Source organism: Ursus americanus, chromosome 2 (assembly GCF_024610735.1).
Source record: "Ursus americanus isolate L20-20 chromosome 2, mUrsAme1.1.p, whole genome shotgun sequence".
Lineage (NCBI taxonomy): Eukaryota > Metazoa > Chordata > Mammalia > Carnivora > Ursidae > Ursus > Ursus americanus.
Window position 1 is genome coordinate 79,516,766 of NC_142128.1, and position 18,384 is coordinate 79,535,149.

At 42.1% G+C, this 18,384-nt stretch overlaps 1 protein-coding gene across 2 annotated transcripts in view; it reads right to left on the minus strand.

Moving 5' to 3' along the window:
* PTPN14 (protein tyrosine phosphatase non-receptor type 14) overlaps positions 1-18,384 on the minus strand; it is a 173,863-nt gene that overhangs the window by 75,273 nt on the left and 80,206 nt on the right. The gene's annotated exons all lie outside the window — the stretch shown is intronic.

The following is an 18,384-nucleotide window of genomic DNA, read 5'->3' on the forward strand; positions in this document are numbered from 1 at the left end:
TTTCAAATTCTGCCGTGGTAAAGGAGATATTTAACAGATTAGGGAGATAACAGAGAAGCTAACTGGTTTCCCAGGGGTCACACAGCAAGTTAACAAGGGCACCAGAAGCAATGCAAAATTGCTGACCCCTGGTCTTCTCTGTCTCTTGCTAAAACCACACTGATTCAATATAATTGGACAAATGGATACGTCTGTGTTGGCAGAAGGGAGGAATAAACTTCATCATCTCTATTTTATACATACAAAAACAGGCTCATGGATGGTAGTCAGCTTGTACACAGTTATGCAAGGAGCGAAGGAATGGAGCCAACACATACATCCAGGGCTGTCTGCTACACTTGGCTCCTTCCCATCACATTCTACAACGTCCATGAGGTGTTTACACTGTAATTTTTCTCTCCTCAGAATGTTCTCCCTTCACACCTCCCACCGTCACCCATCAGTGAGCCCCTGCTACTGGTGGGGATTATCTTACCCTTTGGGTATGTTGGGGAGAAAACAGACTATGAGCCCTCGCCTGGCTTGTCTACCCTTCCAATAGTCTTGATTTACTTATCAAACTCCAATGTCTTCTTCAAAGCCCAGTTTGACATATACTTCCTGTGATGGCTAATTTTCTGTGTCAACTTGACGAGGCCATACTACCCAGATGTTTGGTCAAAGATTATTCTAGATGTGTCTGTGAAGGTAATTTTTAGATGAGATAAACATTTAAATCAGTAGACTGAGAAAAGCAGATGACCCTCCATGATGTGGGTAGGCCCCATCTAATCAGTTGACAACATTAAGAAAAAGACTGACCTCTCCCGGAGAAGAGGGAATTTTGCCAGCAGACCACCTTTGGACTCAACCTGAAACTCCTCCTACGGTCTCCATGTCTCTGGGCTGCAGAACTACCTTGTGGATTTTGGACTTGCCAGCTTCCATAATCATGTGAGTCGATTCCTTAAAATCAATCAATCTCTGTGTGTGTATACATATATATTAGATATAGATACAGTCATCCTGTTAGATCTGTTTCTCTGGAAAACCTTAAGATACCTTGCCAAGTTTCCCCTCACGACTCCACCCACAAAGGATACCCGCAGTAGGTACCTATCATATACTACCCCGTAGTAGTAGGTATACTTATGTGACCATCGAATCTTCCTTAATAGAGTGGAAAACCCATTCAGGACAGGAGTGGCATCATGTACATGGGTGGAATGAATGCCCAGAGATGAGTCCAGAAGGCAGAGGAGACTTCCCAGACAAAAGGCAAAAGGCAAAGGGAGAGACCTCAGTGACTGGCAAAGACACGAGGAGCGGGAAGCCCAGGGTGTCGAATACTGAACAGATCAGTCCAAGAAGAAAGAAGGGTCTGTGGAAGAAGTAGAGGGCAATAAGGAGGATGTAGACTTGCAACGCTTCCAGTGCCTTTGTTTGTCTTTACTTGCCTGGCAATGGTAAGTCATTAAACATTTTTTATAAAAGAAGGAAATGATAAAAACAACAGTCTTTAAGAAGGATGCTTAGAGTTGGTGCACGCGCTGTATTTTTTTTAAAGATTTATTTATTTTAGAGAAATAGAGTGCATGTGTGAGCAGGGGGAGGGGCAGAGGGAGAGGGAGAAAGAATCCTCAAGCAGACTCCCCACTGAACGCGTATCCTGATGTGGGGCTTGGTCCCATGACCCTGAGATCATGACCTGCACCGAAACCAAGAGCTTGATGCTTAACCGACTGAGCCACCCAGGCACCCCTGGTATGCACACCATATTAACAGATGGATCGTAGAGACACAAGAGGTCAAATAATGATGGGAATGGTGGTCAGGCACTATACGGTGTGCTTTTCCATTTACAAAGCAGTTCGATCTTCAAGGATCCTTCTGTTCATGAAGAAACTGAGTCTTGGGAAGAACCAATAACTCACCTGAGGGCAGAGACAGAGTAAGCAGCGAAGCCAGGATTAAAAAATCCAAGCCTCTTTGATTCAAGAGGCTGTACTCTTCCTCATTTCATTGTATTTCAGGCCAGGAGTAAGAAAACATACGGTAGGGGCAGATTAGGCTGGAATGGATTTAAACGAGATATGTATAGCATAGCGGGAAATGTGTGGATTCTGGGGCTGTGCTATGTAGGTTCAAATCACAGCTCTGTCACTTACTCATACTGTGATGTTGAAGAAGTTATACAACCTCTCTGTGCCTTAGTTTCCTATTCTGTAAAATTAGAATAATAATAGTGCTAACTCTAAAAGTTGTCCTAAGAACTAAATGACTTCATACATAGAAGGAGTTTAGAATTGTGCCCTGCCACACAGTAAGGACTCAGTAATGTTAGTAGTCATCATTATTGTTACTATTAAGAAAAATCAGTAATCCTATTGATCGGCAACTAAGTGCCAGAACACTTGCTTTTATGTTTACGGATGTAGCCTAGGGGCCTCAAACATAGCAGGCACTCAATGAATATTTAATGAATGATGAATTCAATATAGGGAGTAAAAGGACAGTGAGGTCAAGTATCTAAAATTTTTCAGCCTTAACAATGTGCTTTTTATTTTGCTGGTAGTAATAAAAATTTTGGCGAACTGCTGGGTAAAACTTGTGTATACATACTCAGCAGAACTGAGTACGTGCGTCGAAGCACAGGCAAGAATATCCACAGGATGTGTAGAAGGACGCCCTTACTACAGGTGCTAGAACTGTAAGCAGCAGCACAGCCCATAATGGCTCCAAAGTGGAAACAATCCAATTGTCCTTCAACGGTAGAATGAGAAAAATGTAGTATACAAACTCCTGGTTACAAAATAAATAAGTCATGGGGATGTAACTTACAGCATAGGAAATGCAATCGATACTGTAATAATTTCATATGGTGATAGATGGTAACTAGACTTACCACAGGGAATATTTCATAATGTATAAAATACTGAAATCACTATGATGTACACCTGAAACTAACAGAATACTGTACATCGGTAACACTTCGATTTTTTTAAATACAGTATATTCCTGTACTGGAATATTATGCAGCACTGAAAATAACCAATGTCTAACTACACACGACAATATAGATGACTCTCAAAAAATGTTGATCAGGGGCGCCTGGGTGGCTCAGTCTTTAGGTGTCTGCCTTCGGCTCAGGGCATGACCCCGGAGCTCTGGGATCGAGCCCCACATCAGGCTCCACCGTTGGAAGCCTGCTTCTTCCTCTCCCACTCCCCCTGCTTGTGTTCCCTCTCTTGCTGGCTGTCTCTATCTCTGTCAAATGAATAAATAAAATCTTTAAAAAAAAATGTTGATCAAAGACGACACCAAAGAGCACATGCTATATTATCCCACCTGAAGAACGATCAAAGCAAAACCAACTTATGTGGTCAGAAGTCAGGATAGTGGTTACTCTCGGGGGACAGCGGTTGAGAGGGAACAGGAAGGAGGATTCCGAGGTGCTACTGATGATTCAATTCTCTGTCCAGGCACTGGGTACAGAGGTGTATTCATTTTGCATGGATTCATCGAGCTGTACACTTCGCTCAATGTCTCTATGTTCAACTTCTGTCTATATGTTCAACTTCAACAAACAGTTTATCTAAACAATGACTATTGGTAAAGAAAGACGGTGACAACGGGACTCCAAGAGAAATGTCTACCAGAGCTTGGAGGAATGGTCAGGCCCAGTGTAACAAATGATACAAGGAAGGAATACCCAGGTGACTCTAATCTTCAGTTCGTGACTGCAAAAGTATCATGGAGTCATTTAGAGAACAATGGGGCATTGAGGGAACAATTTAAGGTCAAGAGAACGTTAACAGGAGGAAAACAGTACATCAGTGTCTTTCTGGCTCCTACGAGGACTGGCTGAGAGAGCGAGCAAGGTGGCCTGTGGAGAGATGATCAACAAATGGCAGCCGTGGTCATCACCCAAAGAGCCTGAAGCAAAACTGCAGGACAAAGCAGAGGGGCTCACAGGCATGCGTGCTCCTAGAGCAAAGGGTTTATCTTACGTATACTTCTGGTGTCCTGTACACAGCAGATATTCAGTATATGAATGAATGAATGAATGAATGAATGAATGAATGAATGAATGAATGAAAGACTGTCCTGTCAACAGGAAATCAGTGAGATGTGGGTGATACCAAATGAAGACATCTGTCAGAAACAACTTCTAAACGCTGAAGATGACGAAGGTCTACTGCAGATCATATGTAAAGAGAAAAATATTTAGAAGGGCAGAATTCTGGCAAATTGGGGATCAGACAATGAAAAGCAGTAGGTCTGAGACTGGACGAAGTGAAAGGCACCAAAAACCAAGGAGGAGGATTTCGAGGAGTGGGCTCTTCGTATCTACTGCTGTCCGTGAGTGAAGAGAACAGAAGAAAAGGCCACTGGTTCAGGGGTGGGGGTGTCCTTTGGTAACCTCCAAGAGGCCAATGTGAGCAAAATCGATAACAATTTTTCAAGGACTCAAAAGGAACAGATGAACAAAAAATGATGGAGGCAGCAGGTAAATACATAGAAAAGAAGCCAAAAACTAGACATCCAAAGGTAAGAGAGAGATTCGGTAGTAATTAGGACATGTAAAGGTGTAGAAACATATACAAGTATAAATACTTTGTGGTTAATTTTTTTTGTGGTTAATTTTTAAGATAGAGAAAAAATGGTTAAAACAGAAAGCAAGGAATCCATGAGAAACAGATATTAAAGATATTTGAAAAATTATGGGAAATTGAAGTAAAGCATTGAGAATTAAGAAAAAAGGCAGAAGGACTGAGTTTCTTGCAAACAGCAGACACCCAGTCCTTGGACTCAGCTGGAGGTGGGAGGGGTGCAGCAGGGGCCGGACTGTGTCAAGCACAGGATACACCCACGGGGCACCACTCTGGAAGCAAATGCTTGGGCTGGCTCTGATCAGGCTGGTTTCATAAGGAGTCAGATGTGATGATTTGTAATGTCCTTTATCATTACAAAATTCTGCGTTTCTTATATGAAAATCATCAGAGGAGAATCTGTACAATGCCCAAATGAGCCTCCTTTATCATATCAGTAAACACTACTCTAGAAAATTAAATATATATATTTCATTCCTCACAGTCAAAAAGCTACATTGATTCTTTTATTTGAATGCTCGCTCTCTAATGCAATTACTTAAATATTGAGTCACAGGTAAGGAAGGGTAAAATGTTTTAGATTTGTTTTGTGTATGTGCTTTCCGGCAAAATGCAAGTATCACAAAGCAATGGATAAGAATCTCTGTATTCAACTCAACATTCTTCTCCTATAGATGTTCAAAGCTCTAAATGCATTTTAACTACATTACAGTCACAATTATACAATGTTACAAATTAGGAAATAATCACATTAAATGAGAAAGGAAAAATGCCTACTTTGGGAAAATAATGGTTAAATAATTTGTGACACTCTTTTTTTTTTTAAGATTTTATTTATTTGACAGAGATAGAGACAGCCAGTGAGAGAGGGAACACAAGCAGGGGGAGTGGGAGAGGAAGAAGCAGGCTCATAGCAGAGGAGCCTGATGTGGGGCTCGATCCCACAACGCCGGGATCACGCCCTGAGCCAAAGGCAGACGCTTAACCGCTGTGCCACCCAGACGCCCCATGTGACACTCTTTTGAACATGAACACGTATAAAGAATACAGATTCCCTATCTCTGGTATTTTCCAACTTCCTGTGGATAAAATATTTCAAAGACTTTTTTTCAAAAATAAACATGGAATGTTTTTTGTGAAAGACTGTCAGAATATTAGCTCTCACTATAACACACTCACTACTGATAACAACAGGGAGCACATCACAAAACCATGGGGGGGGTGCGTGCACATAAGCAACACAAAATCTCTCCGTGTATAGTAAGGAGGGGGTCACAAAAGTTTGTTTGGAAAATTAAGATAAATGCTACCTGGAACGGAGCCTTTCTATTTATAAAAAAAAATTTTTTTTTTTTACTTAAATATACTGTGCTTTTCATTGGTATTTGGAATCAAGGATTCAATGAACAAGTTTAGAAAAATAATATATATTTTTAAAAAACTGATCATGGAAAGAAACTTTAATGTTCCCACAACTTCAGACTTCTGCTAGTCTGGAATTATCTTATTACTGTTTCTCAATTTACCTATTGTTTCATCTTTTATTTACCTAAATGAAGAAATCGACCAACCGGAGAAATCCATGAACAGAATTCTGTTTTGAAGAATTCTCATTTTCTTAAATTAAAATTAAGTCTACAATGTCAAAGTCTGTGGAAACAGTGGAAAGGTCTCATTTAAGGGTCTAGAGTACTAATGCGGTGTAATTCAGGCCAGTTGTTATTACTGCTTTTATTACGGATGCACATAACACTAAATTCTTGCACAGCACTGCCTCTAAAATGTAAACCATACATTATATTACACATAATCTATTCTGCATTATCAAAGTTTAACTAACTGAAAGGTTAAAATGTTACATTTTGAAGTAGAGGAAATACAAACGGACCAAAATTCCTGCAGAATCTTGGGTTCTCATTGTGTATATTCCAGGGACCCACAAAGATGACCATAGTTATTTTGCAAATAAGCCCACACCATCCATCTCTAAATTCCTCAGCCTAAACCAGATGTTCCGTATTCTGCAACTCTTTTGTTCTTTCCCAGTTCCTTGAAATCCCCCATTTCTAACATCGATATACTAACATAAAACACCAGCAACTGCTGAAAGAACATCAAGGTATAGCTGTGTTCCATTTATTCAAACTTAAATAAGTGTACAAATCCCCTGTGGCACTAAGTAAAAAACGGATTCTGATTCCGGAAGTCCGGAGTGATGTAAGCAATCTGTGTTTTTAAAGAATGCCAAGGGCAATTCTGCTAAGGACCACATTTCAAGAGTCAATGGGCTCCCAATTTCTCCATTTGGCTTTGTTTTTTAAAAAATAATCAGCACTAACCAAGAGTCTATCATCTTCTGAAATAATCTTTAATCGGAATCTGTTTATCTTCTTCTTCAGACTACACCCTCTTCAAGTTACAAGGACTGCAAGATTAGCATCAGGTCAGCCTGGTCCCTCCTGCTACAGCCAACCTGGCTGCAAGACCGTGAGCAGCTGCTCTGACCATCTGTGAAGCTGCGAGGCCAGACCTGCCGTATCCTCTTTGCTCACGCTCCTCTGATAACCGCGGCACAGCAAGCAGGACCAGCCTGGGCCCTCTGGGTTAGATCTGCACCCTCGCATGGGAATGGGGTGAGGATGGAGAACCTCCTTGGGAAATATGTATTTATGATAACAATACAGTTTTTGTTTCAATGAGTTTTCGCAACTCCACCTTTGGGAAGTGTCCAAGAGAACAGGGGACAAATTTGAAGTTATCTTCAACCACATTAAAACCTTTACCTTTTGAGAGTAATTGTGTTTTCCAGAACTCATGAGTCAGGACCAACTTTGGGTTCAACAGTGTTGAACAGTGATTTGAACACTGCTAATCATGAATTATGTACCAAGCCCCTTGGTGGCGCTGTACTGTTTCAACTTGGCTAGGCTGAACTACATTTCCCACAATGCATCTCGCTATGTGTTTCCCCGTGGTGTGGGCCAGGACTGATTGTTCCAGGTGATTGATAACCTACCTGCACAGCTTCCTGAGGGAAGCAGCAATTTGTCACTACCTTCTAACAGATCTTTTTTACTTAAAAAACAAACATTATGGGGATGCCTAGTATGTACTGAACACACTGACAGGTGTTTTCTGAGGCTCTGCTACTATCATTTCCTGATTGGCTATAAACACAGAAGGTGAGTTTTGAGGAGTTTACAGAACCTGACCAAGAAACACATACCTGAGAGTTAGGTCTTCTGACTTCAGGTCTGTGCTGCTACTAAAGTCCTTTTGTTTTTGAACAACATTTTATTCCCAGGTTTTTTTTTTTTTTTTTTTTTTTGGAAGATTAGACCGAATACCAGCTCTTTGCTGATTCCATCAATCATTCTAAATATACAACACAGTCTGGCAGATACATAATCTGCCTTCAAATTTTTCCATCAGGATCCACAGTTGGTCATTTATTTGAGGTTCCAAATTACTGAACTTTACCAGTTTTCCTTAGATCTACGGTTTCTTTCTTTAGTTATCATCGTAAATGTCTTGACTATCTCCTTCAGAACATCTGTCCTGGTCAAAAACATGTGTTTCTAACATTGTTTTATCTCCATGAGTTTCTATTAAAGTATCATGTGTCTGACTTGCTTTTAGTTCAACTTACGTAAAATCTGCTGGGCTTTGCTCTGAATAACAGTAACACATCTTTATGCTGGCAGCAAACATTTTATGCTGGCGAGCCGTCTACTCTCTCGCCCCAGCTGCAGGCTAAGATTGACGGGCTGACCTTGAAAGAGAGTTCGGCTGGGGTAAAATGAAACATGTTGCAACATGTCCCCCCATGATGACTCCTGCCCCGCTTGCCTTCCCAAACCTCACCAGAAAGGAGGATCATTATTTCATAGTCGCACCTGGTAACTTGACACCCGCTGACACCTTTCTACTGTTTATTTCCAATGTCTCAATTTTCCACTCTTCTAAAGGGTTTAGTGTCATCTGAAAGCTTGGCACTTTCCCCTTGTGCCCAGGGCTGCAGATGACTGATAAAAACATTAAATAAAACCCATCTTAGTTCCAATCTCTACATAATGCTCACTATTTAAATGACTCCATTCAAAGAAGTGCCTGTTTTCCTCTATGTTTCTTCCGTCTGAACTACTTCCTTCCCCTGGACAAAACTCATCTCTTCCAGTTCCAGTGTGTCTTAGCTGTCTCAGGGCAAGGGAGGGGAAGATTGGCAAGGGTTCTGGAAGTTTAAATAAATCCTATCCACGGGCTCTGCCATGTCTGCTGGCTTGGTTCACCTAAACCCATCCCAGCACCTCATGAAGAGTCAGGCTTCTGTCAACGGGCCAAGTGTGACAATGGGCAAAGTCCCTACACTTCCTTGGTTCTGTTTCTTCATCTGTAAAATGAAGCAACTGGTCTCTAATGTGTGATGTTCTGTGCTTAGATAGAAAACTATGATTCTAGTAAAGCTTGATCTGTCTGATAGAAGGCAAACTATACTTTCTCAAATAGACCACGTTTGCTTAAGATTTTGGTGACTTTTCTTCTTTTGGCCTATAGAACATTTGGTACCTTCTGGATGGAACCATTTACGAATGAGGCAGATGCTGAAAGCAAGGAGGGGAGGAAATCTGGAAAATCTGAGCTACATCTCCATAACAGAAAGTACAGGGCCATGTAATCTAGCTCCTGGAGTGATTTTACACAGAAACAAAGTTTTCAAATGAGGGCTTCAGGAGAACGGTCCTCCCATATCCAGCTACAGTCTCTGGTAGGTGGCCAAAGTGGTGAGACAGTTAAATGCCGAGGGGCATAAAACCAACTGGGCCAATAAAAAGGTATGCGTTGACCCAAGTACCGAGAAGTCCTTCAAGTTATACGGACAGTGGCCACAGTCTGAATGCGCCTACCGGACCAGTGAGGTCACAGGAAGGAGTAAATGCTGTCCAGTGTAACAATGTGGGCCGGGCAGGAGGTGGGACAAACTACATAGCATATGCCTATACGTAAGGCATCCAAATTTAATTAAAAAAAAAGAAAAAGGTCCAGGTGAAACAAAACCTCCTGTGAGACCAGAATCCACACTCATGGTACCAGTTTACCACCTATCACCTCACAGGAATGTGAGCTGTCTGGATTTCTTTTTTGACACTTCAGTAGAAATTAAACCCCCCATTACTCTGGGGAGTAGGGACATACGGAGAGATGTATTTCACTGGCAATGTAACATAAAAGATTCAATGTATTGGATGGATGAAATCTCTACTTGTTAGTCATAAAACTTCCACCAGAAAAACAATCCTTTTTCAGAGGATAGTAATAGTGCCCGTTCCTAGGTTCTGGTGAGGACCGATAAAAGAGACTCGCTGAAGACACTTAGCACAGCACCTCGCAAATAAATGGTGGCCAGCGTCATTATGACTATTATTAAATTATACCACATGATGGGATGCAGACTACATTCTTGCACAGAATCCCACAGAGGAGGTCTGGAAGTCAGGTATGGGGTCAGACAACAGCTCTACCATAAGCACAACAAAGGATTCGGTGCTTTCCAGATCCTGCCGCTGCCTGGGCACTGTGGGTCTCTGTGATGTGTGAAAACACAACATCTGTGACTTCTTTCCCCTTCCACACCCATTCAACCCCAACCAAAGGTCCCAGCCCTTCGATTTCAGGAAAAAGGTAGAACAAAGCATTCTAAAACCTTTACTCCCTGTGTTTCCCTCTCCTCCCAAGATTCTCAAAAACCCATTTTGAAACTAACACACCACTGGCAATCCCACCCATTATAATGATACCCCTACAAATCCTAAGGATCCTTCATAAGGAAGTGGATGTCTTTAAAAAATTCATAAAGCATCACTGGCATGCTTTGACATGACCGAACAGCTCTTCCCACAGCTTCTGTTTGTTTCCCCCTCTCTCCACCCCTCAGCTGCAGGTAAACACTGCTGTGTGGGATCATCATGCTCTATTCAGCTTTTGAAAAAACAGAATATGCGAAAATTTGAGTCCATGCTCTATTCTCAATCTTTGATATTCCCTGGGTCAAATGTGGAATCATTCTCAGTCTTCTGCAATGTAACTCTGATAAAGAACTATTTGGAATCCACGACTAAGCGAATGAACAAATGAAGAAATTTATCTTTGGAAATCAAGAAATACACAAAGACCGCAAATATTACCCTTAAGAAATTAAGTAACTTTCAAAATGACTTCACAGGAACATGGTATTTGCTTGCTTCTAAAAAATTCAGGATAGATCATCAAATCCCGGTAAGTACACACTAACCATAGGATGACAAATGAGATCATTTTAACACTTTAAAAGCAAAGCCTTTTTGAGGTATACCACTTCACCTATTTGGGGGAAACTCTGCTTTACTCATGATTAAGACATACAGAAGCAGATCTTGCTTTACAAAGGGTAAAAATCAAATGTCAGAGCTTCCTTTGAAATATGAATGACACTTGCAATGTATTTCCTTTTAAAAGCTCATTTTTTGGGGCGCCTGGGTGACTCAGTCAGTTAAGCGTCTGCCTTCAGCTCAGGTCATGATCCCGGGGTCCTGAGGTTGAGCCCTGAGCCTGCTTCTCCCTCTCCCTCTGCCCCCTCCCCCCCCACTGCTGGTACACTCTCTCTAATAAACAAAATCTTTTTTTAAAAAAATAAATTCTTATTTTTCCATGCATTACGACACCTACAATGAATAATAATGTCAAGTGATATTACTAAAATATACTTAATTTGTATTACTATTTGCTTTCTCTCCCTTAAAGGGAAAGAATATAAAAGAGAAGTTACTTTATTTGTTTATACTTTGTTGTTCTAATGGCAGTAGATTGCTTAGACAGCTAACAACTTCCCTGCATGTCTTGCACGCTGTATCTTTTTCCTGGAGCAGGGGGGTTAGGGAGTGGGACAAGAAGCCTCCCCGTGCATTTGGAAGACTTGAGCAAGTAGGGGCTAAGGTGTACCCTTGATTTAATTAAGAAACACAGAAACTTCGCAGATTCCTCTTCACAGTAAAATATGAAGAAATCCTAGTTGAGGAATGAGATACAGTAATCAATCAGCTTCCCTAAAGGAAATTAAATTGATTTTATAACAGCTCCCGGACCATGCAGGATTTTCCCGTGAGTCAGGTCTAGGAGGAGAAATGCTTACCAGGGCCACGTTTTTATTTTCATATTTGCATAGACAGCGAAACTTTTATTTTTGTTCCATGGCAGGTTTTTTTTTTTTACATTTATTTATTTACTTTTTCTCTTTGATCACACCCATAACAGTGGACTCAGACCCACCTATAACTGAGAGCAAATCCTAAGATGACATCAAAACAAGAAGAAGGGAATGAACCGAGATGGAAGTAGGAGGCTCTCCTGGGCAGGACTGGCAACATAATTCAGAGTCTAGAGAAAAATAAAAACACAGGGCCCATGGTTCAAAAATTATTAAGAATTTCAAGAGGGCCGCAGCAGAGCATTCAGCCAAGTGCAGGGCCTTTCTGAGCTTGGAGCTGTGCCACTAACTGCACAGGTCACAGGCCCATGAAGCTGGCCTGTGTAAGACACCTGCCGGGCTCTCTGGGTTTCTCCAGAACAGTGGAAAAGCCTTCTCCGGGAAGCAAGCAGGCTCAGCAGTGTCAGTTTTTTTGTTTTGTTTTGTTTTGTTTTAAAGATTTTATTTATTTATTTGACAGAAATAGAGACAGCCAGCGAGAGAGGGAACACAAGCAGGGGGAGTGGGAGAGGAAGAAGCAGGCTCATAGTGGAAGAGCCTGATGTGGGGCTCGATCCCATAACGCCAGGATCACGCCCTGAGCCGAAGGCAGATGCCTAACCGCTGCGCCACCCAGGCGCCCCGAGCAGCATCAGTTTTAAGGACAGACTCAAAGAGCTATAAATCACATCCATGGAAATGAAATAAAAACTGCTTGGAGACACAGCTCTTTGCAGAAGAGGGGGATCTTGGAGATGTGTACATTCTTACACTCCCTCTGCCTAGCAAAATGCCTGACACAAAACAGGTGCTTAATAATGGCTGAAATGCAAAATACTGCAAATGGCAACTAACATTATCATCAGCTAATCTTCTTTTCGGGAGTTCTTCCCCTGGAGACCGCTCTGCTCTTCATAGACATTTTCCTCTCCTTGCATCAAACAATACATTACCCACCCAGAATAACGTTCCAGGTTAAATCCCAGGAACTACAGCATCTTAAAATATCTAAAATCTCTGGCAGAAACAACTCCATTCTCAACCATCAACAGAGAGAGAGAGAGAGAGAACAAGTTCCCATTCACCAGCTGGAGCTGGCCAGGAGGAAGAGCTGCCATTCTCAGCAAATTATATTATCTACGGGGGACTCATGCTGAATCTTAAGTCTGAGTTGAAGGGAGTCCCTATTTCCCAGCCCACGGGTAAACTTTAAATAGCCATTAAAATGACATTTCAAAATAATAAAAGAACTCAAAGAACCGGAGGAACAAAATAAATGGTGTTGTAAAAGGAAATGGAAACATTACCATAATCAGAGCTTTTAAAAGAGACACTTTAAACATTGGTTGAATGCTGACTTGTTTACAATAGCACGCAAGGCACATTGCAAGAGCCTACTGGGGTGGGGGGGAAGCATCGGTATTTACAAGAAAGGAGAGGTGAAGAAAGCTTTTGTAAGGTCACTGGAACGACTTCCTGAAACCTAGTTTAAAAACAAAACAAAACAAAAAACACACAAAAACAACAACAAAAAAAACCAAAACACCGTTCTGGCCTTCAAGAGGATGTAAGGATTCATCTAATCTGGCTTTGCCATCCATATGCCATAGGCCCAAATACGTAACTGGAGGAAAAGAGCCCCCATCGTAGTCTATACAGGTAATAACCTAACTTCCTTATCGCTCACCATCACCAAAAAATGCACCCACCCTCTTTATACCTCAACAGTGCGGTTTTCAATGTGGGCATTTATTCCCAGTTAGTGAGATGACACCCTGTCCAGTAAGTTCTTCCCAGAAAGGAACTTCATTTAACATAGAACCCGACACGGGCCCAAGCAGAGATGAAGTACTTTTTTTTTTTTTTTTAAGATTTTATTTGTTTATTTGACAGAGATAGAGACAGGCAGCGAGAGAGGGAACACAAGCAGGGGGAGCGGGAGAGGAAGAAGCAGGCTCATAGCTGAAAAGACTGATGTGGGGCTCGATCCCATAACGCCAGGATCACGCCCTGAGCCGAAGGCAGGCGCTTAACCGCTGTGCCACCCAGGCGCCCCTGAGATGAAGTACTTTTTAAGTCCTCCTGATAATAACTGGCAGATGCACCTCCCAGGCTAGAATTCAGCCTCATCGTCCAGTACTTGAGAGAAGGTGGGAGGTAGAGAGATGAACTGTGAGCCTAAAAAGGAGGGAGACCCACGGAGGCCGAGAAGTGCAGAAAACAGAGGAAGCACCCACTCGATAGAAGGAGCTCAGAACAGGGCCCACAGCCCTGGAGCGGCCGCCAGATGTACCAGATGTGCTAAGACTGTCCTCGACAAGGGGCGCGACGGTGCTGGCTAGCGCGGGGGCTTTGCTTCTGCACAGCACTCGCAACTAGGGGGGCAGACAGCCCCTCCCGAACAGGCAAGCTACAGACTGGTCCTGGAAAAAGAGGAAAGGGTCTCTGACATCATTTGGACCAAGAGAAGCTCCTCTGCATTTTGCATACGTACCATTCACCAGGGAGGGAAGCAAAGACAAAAGAGTTTTGGTAAAAGGAAAACGTCCGAGAATTAAAAATTTTAGAAACCGTGGCATATGGTCAGTAACTAACTCTTTGAATCCTAAATTCACCCTGAAAAAAATTGCTCTTTTCCAAATGTTCTCTTTACTATTGAAAAAACTGAAGAGGAACTTCCTCACTGGAGAAAGACTTGGAAAAACCCCAGCCCTAAACTAAAAGCAGTGACCTGGGCCAGCAGCTTTCTGGCTTCCCCTTGCTATTATTAAGTATCCTTCTGTTTGACGGAGGATTTCTCCACCTCTCACCAACCATCTTTTTTCTCTCTATGTCCAGAAAAATCTGAACACCCCCGTGTTTATACTGAGCCCGTTGCTATGTAAATCATTAAAACACATGGCAAAAATCTTTCCTTTGAGAGTCAGGAGGAGAACATAACGGGGAAAGAGGAATGGCCAGCAAGAGTCCCTCTGCTGAACAGAGAAGCTGGCAAAAAGGAACAGGAGAGAAGGAAAGCAACGTGGAAAAAATGATGGTGGCCCCATCCCTTGAGTCATTTTGACCAAAGTAGGAAAACTGACATTTTCAAAGCCCCAAGGTAATGCATCTTACAGTTTGGAGTGGAGTTAACAAACCCTGGTCTTAATCTCTTTAATTCCTATGGTTTCATGACTCATCGTCCATCTGTCTACTAGTGTGTTCTTTGTATCAGCTTTTTCGCACTTCCGTAAGAATATCAAGAAATTTTTTTTTCTCCTTCCATGTGGACTCCTGTGTGTGTATTCTCCTTTCGATATCTTTTATCTTCTTATTCAATTATCACCTCAAGGGAGAACCTGAATTGTCCATTTCTTCTCCAACTCAATCATAGCATCTTGGCAGAGTTTCTTCTCTGATGAAGAGGTTTGTTCTTCAAAAACCATATCCAGGAGGTGAGAGGAAACACAGTACATTCAAAATGAATGTCAAAAAGAGCAGAGCTTCCCAGTGTTCTAATTCTAAAAATCTGGACTTGATAATTTTCCATTTTCTAATTTAAAAAATCTGGACCTGATCATTTTAATAAAGTCGATCACTTTCTGAGAGAGTTCACAATCCACATCATTCTCAAATTTCTGTTCTGCTGTTCCTAGTATTCTATTAAGTCCCTGCAAGTTTTCAAGGGTCGGATTGTCTGGGGACAAGAGATGAAATACACAACTTTTAAATACACCCTCCTTCCACTGCTATGTGTCTTGATACATGTGGGTTCACAATCACCCCCCAAAACAACTAGAGTACTCATTCTAAACTCTTTGTCCTTATTCAGAAAGAAATGGCTGAGCCCTACTAATGTTATAGAGCCTGTTTTACTCTCAGATAGAAGCAGTCAAACCATTGCAAACATGTGTTGGGTGAAAACAAGTTTGGTTGGCTCCGGACAAAGGCTTATTTTTTAAGCACAGATGGTTGAATGGCTGCTTCCTCCAACCGGTTGCCCACAGTAAAAGACAGATTCCTATTTCTAATCTATGCAAATATCTTACTCTGCAGGGCATCACAAAGACTAACTGTTTTTTTGTGTGTCAGAGTGGCAGATTCCAGGTGCTCTGAGAGACGCCAAAGCATGGCTCCACCTGAGATGCCTGGTAACTAAGATAGCAGCGAATGGCTGAAGAGTGAGTCACTAACCCGCTCCTAATGAATGCTGTCGGAGCCTTCTGTGAAACATTCCTCTGGAATCCTGCCCTACCACCACTGCTTCTTCCTTGGCTGCTCTGCCTGGAAGACGATTTCAGTATTCAGTTCCGACCCCGATGCTTCTAGAACCTCCCAAGAAGGCTCAGATTCCCAAAGGCTCCTAATGACCACTAGCAGCATTCTTCACCTAGAGTTCAGCTCATTTATTGGTCTCTAACACCAAACCCAGGAACCCTTGAGCATTTTAAAATGGCATTCCATCCAAACCAGGTCTCCTTTGTACTCTTATCTAGTCTATATGCCCACAACCCAGGGAACGTCTCATGAATCACACTGGGTCACTTCCCAAGTATATGTCATTTTCCTCTCTCTCTCCTTTCTCCATCCATTTCCTTTCTGTACTTAACAACACTTTTCTCTCTTATCTCCTCATCTTCCCAGCTAAAGTCTTTCACTTGCTCTGACATCCCTTGGAACATTCCAGTTTGGGGGCTCCTTGGAGCAACAAAAATCTCTCAGCAATAATCCAAAAATAATCCAAACAAACAAAAACCCACAACGCCTCACGTTAACCGAGCTCCTAACTTTAAACATCCTTTGCCATAAAGAGAGTACTATGTCTTACAGTTTAGTTCCATGTGTAAGTCTAAAAACATCCTTCAAGTTTTATTTTCTTTGTTAGTTTTTCTGCTCAAAGGACAGTAACAGACTTTGCGTCAAAATCCTGGGTTGGAAAAGATTTTATTCACTCCTTATCAAAACTCATCTGAAATGAACCAAACTGAATGAGCAAAAAAGAAATTCTAAAGAAGAAGGAAAGAGGTCCTTCCTGATCTCCAGTCTCAATAACCCCTGCCATCATAAATCTCACTCCGTGCATCAATTTGAGATTTAAACACTTGCTGTGTCACTTGTGAATCCACACACTGACAGTCAAATGATCTGGCATGAAGTCTACTTACCTGGAAAATCTAAAACTGTCAAGAGCTTCGGAGGTTAACTCATTTGGTAATACCGGTAATACCGGTAATTCTGGATGAATATCAGAAGCACCAGAAGAATATTGTTTAAACAATTTACTCTCCTGATCCCCAGGCCTACACATTCCAATTCAGACTTCTGTTACAGCCCGAGAATTACACTTACAGTCAATGCTCCAGGTAACTGTGATACAGCAGGCCCTGGTCTGTTTGAGAACTACTGATCTAGTCCAACCCCCTACGCAATATGGCGGTCTCCTCTCCAAGATTCCACCCCACAGCACCTCCAGGAACCAGGGTGCTCACTCTTTTATAAGTCTGCTTGTTCCACCTTTTTATGGCTTTAATTATTAGAAACAGTGTTCCTGGGGCGCCTGCATGTCTCAGTCTGTTGAGCATCTGCCTTTGGCTCGGGTCATATCCTGGTGTCCTGGGATCGAGCCCTGCATGGGGCTCCCTACTCAGTGAGGAGTCTGCTTCTCCCTCTCTTCCCCGCTCCTGCTCTTTCTATCTCTCAAATAAACAAATAAAATCTTAAAAAAGAAAAAAAAACCAGAAACAGTGTTCCTGCGTTGAGTCAAATAACCAAAGTCTTTCAAGTCCTTGCACTTCAGTTATTACGGGCCCGAATTTTGCGTTCCAGAGCTAACAGAATTCCCTCCCCACAAGAGTCTTCGAATTTCCAGAGGCAGCTACTGCACTCTTGCAAGTCTTCATTTTTCTAAGCTTAACCAACCTGTTTTAACGTCATAAAGCACAACTGCGGAGTCCCTCACCCGTTACTTCAGCTGACTTCCCGCGTAAGTCTGTCCAGAGTAGCAACACCTCATCTTTTCTTTCAGACTGAACTTTGCCCGACATGCGTTAACTTACAGTCCATGTTTCACCTTGTTACCCACTGCCTTGCATTTCGAATCGACAAGGACTTAATAGCCTAAAGCCATGTTCCCGACCCTGTGTAAAGTGCTCGGGAGGATTCAGAGGCCAGGGAAAACTGTCCCATTCTGAGGAGTTAATGACTTCTCGCACAGAAAGGAACCTACGTAAGTGAACAAACTTGAAAATGGTGCACCACAGCCACCCAAGTGCTTCAAACGAATGACACCTGGAAGACCGAACACGGGTTTTCTGGGTCAGGCTGTGAACTATGGCCTCTGCTGACAGAAATACCACCCAGTTAACAAAAGATTTTGATTAAAAAAAAAGAAGAAGAAGATGGAAATTATCACTGTAAAATGTATACAAAAATTTTAAGTGCATCCTTATTTTAAAAGTTCAAAATCTAAGCAACTACACATGCCGTAGTCAAGGACCACACTGCTCCTTCTGAGTATGTCACTGGTATTGCTCCCCAGGTACCCTGAATACCATTATCCAAGTGAAAGGTGAAAAAGAGAAGGTTAATTTAATT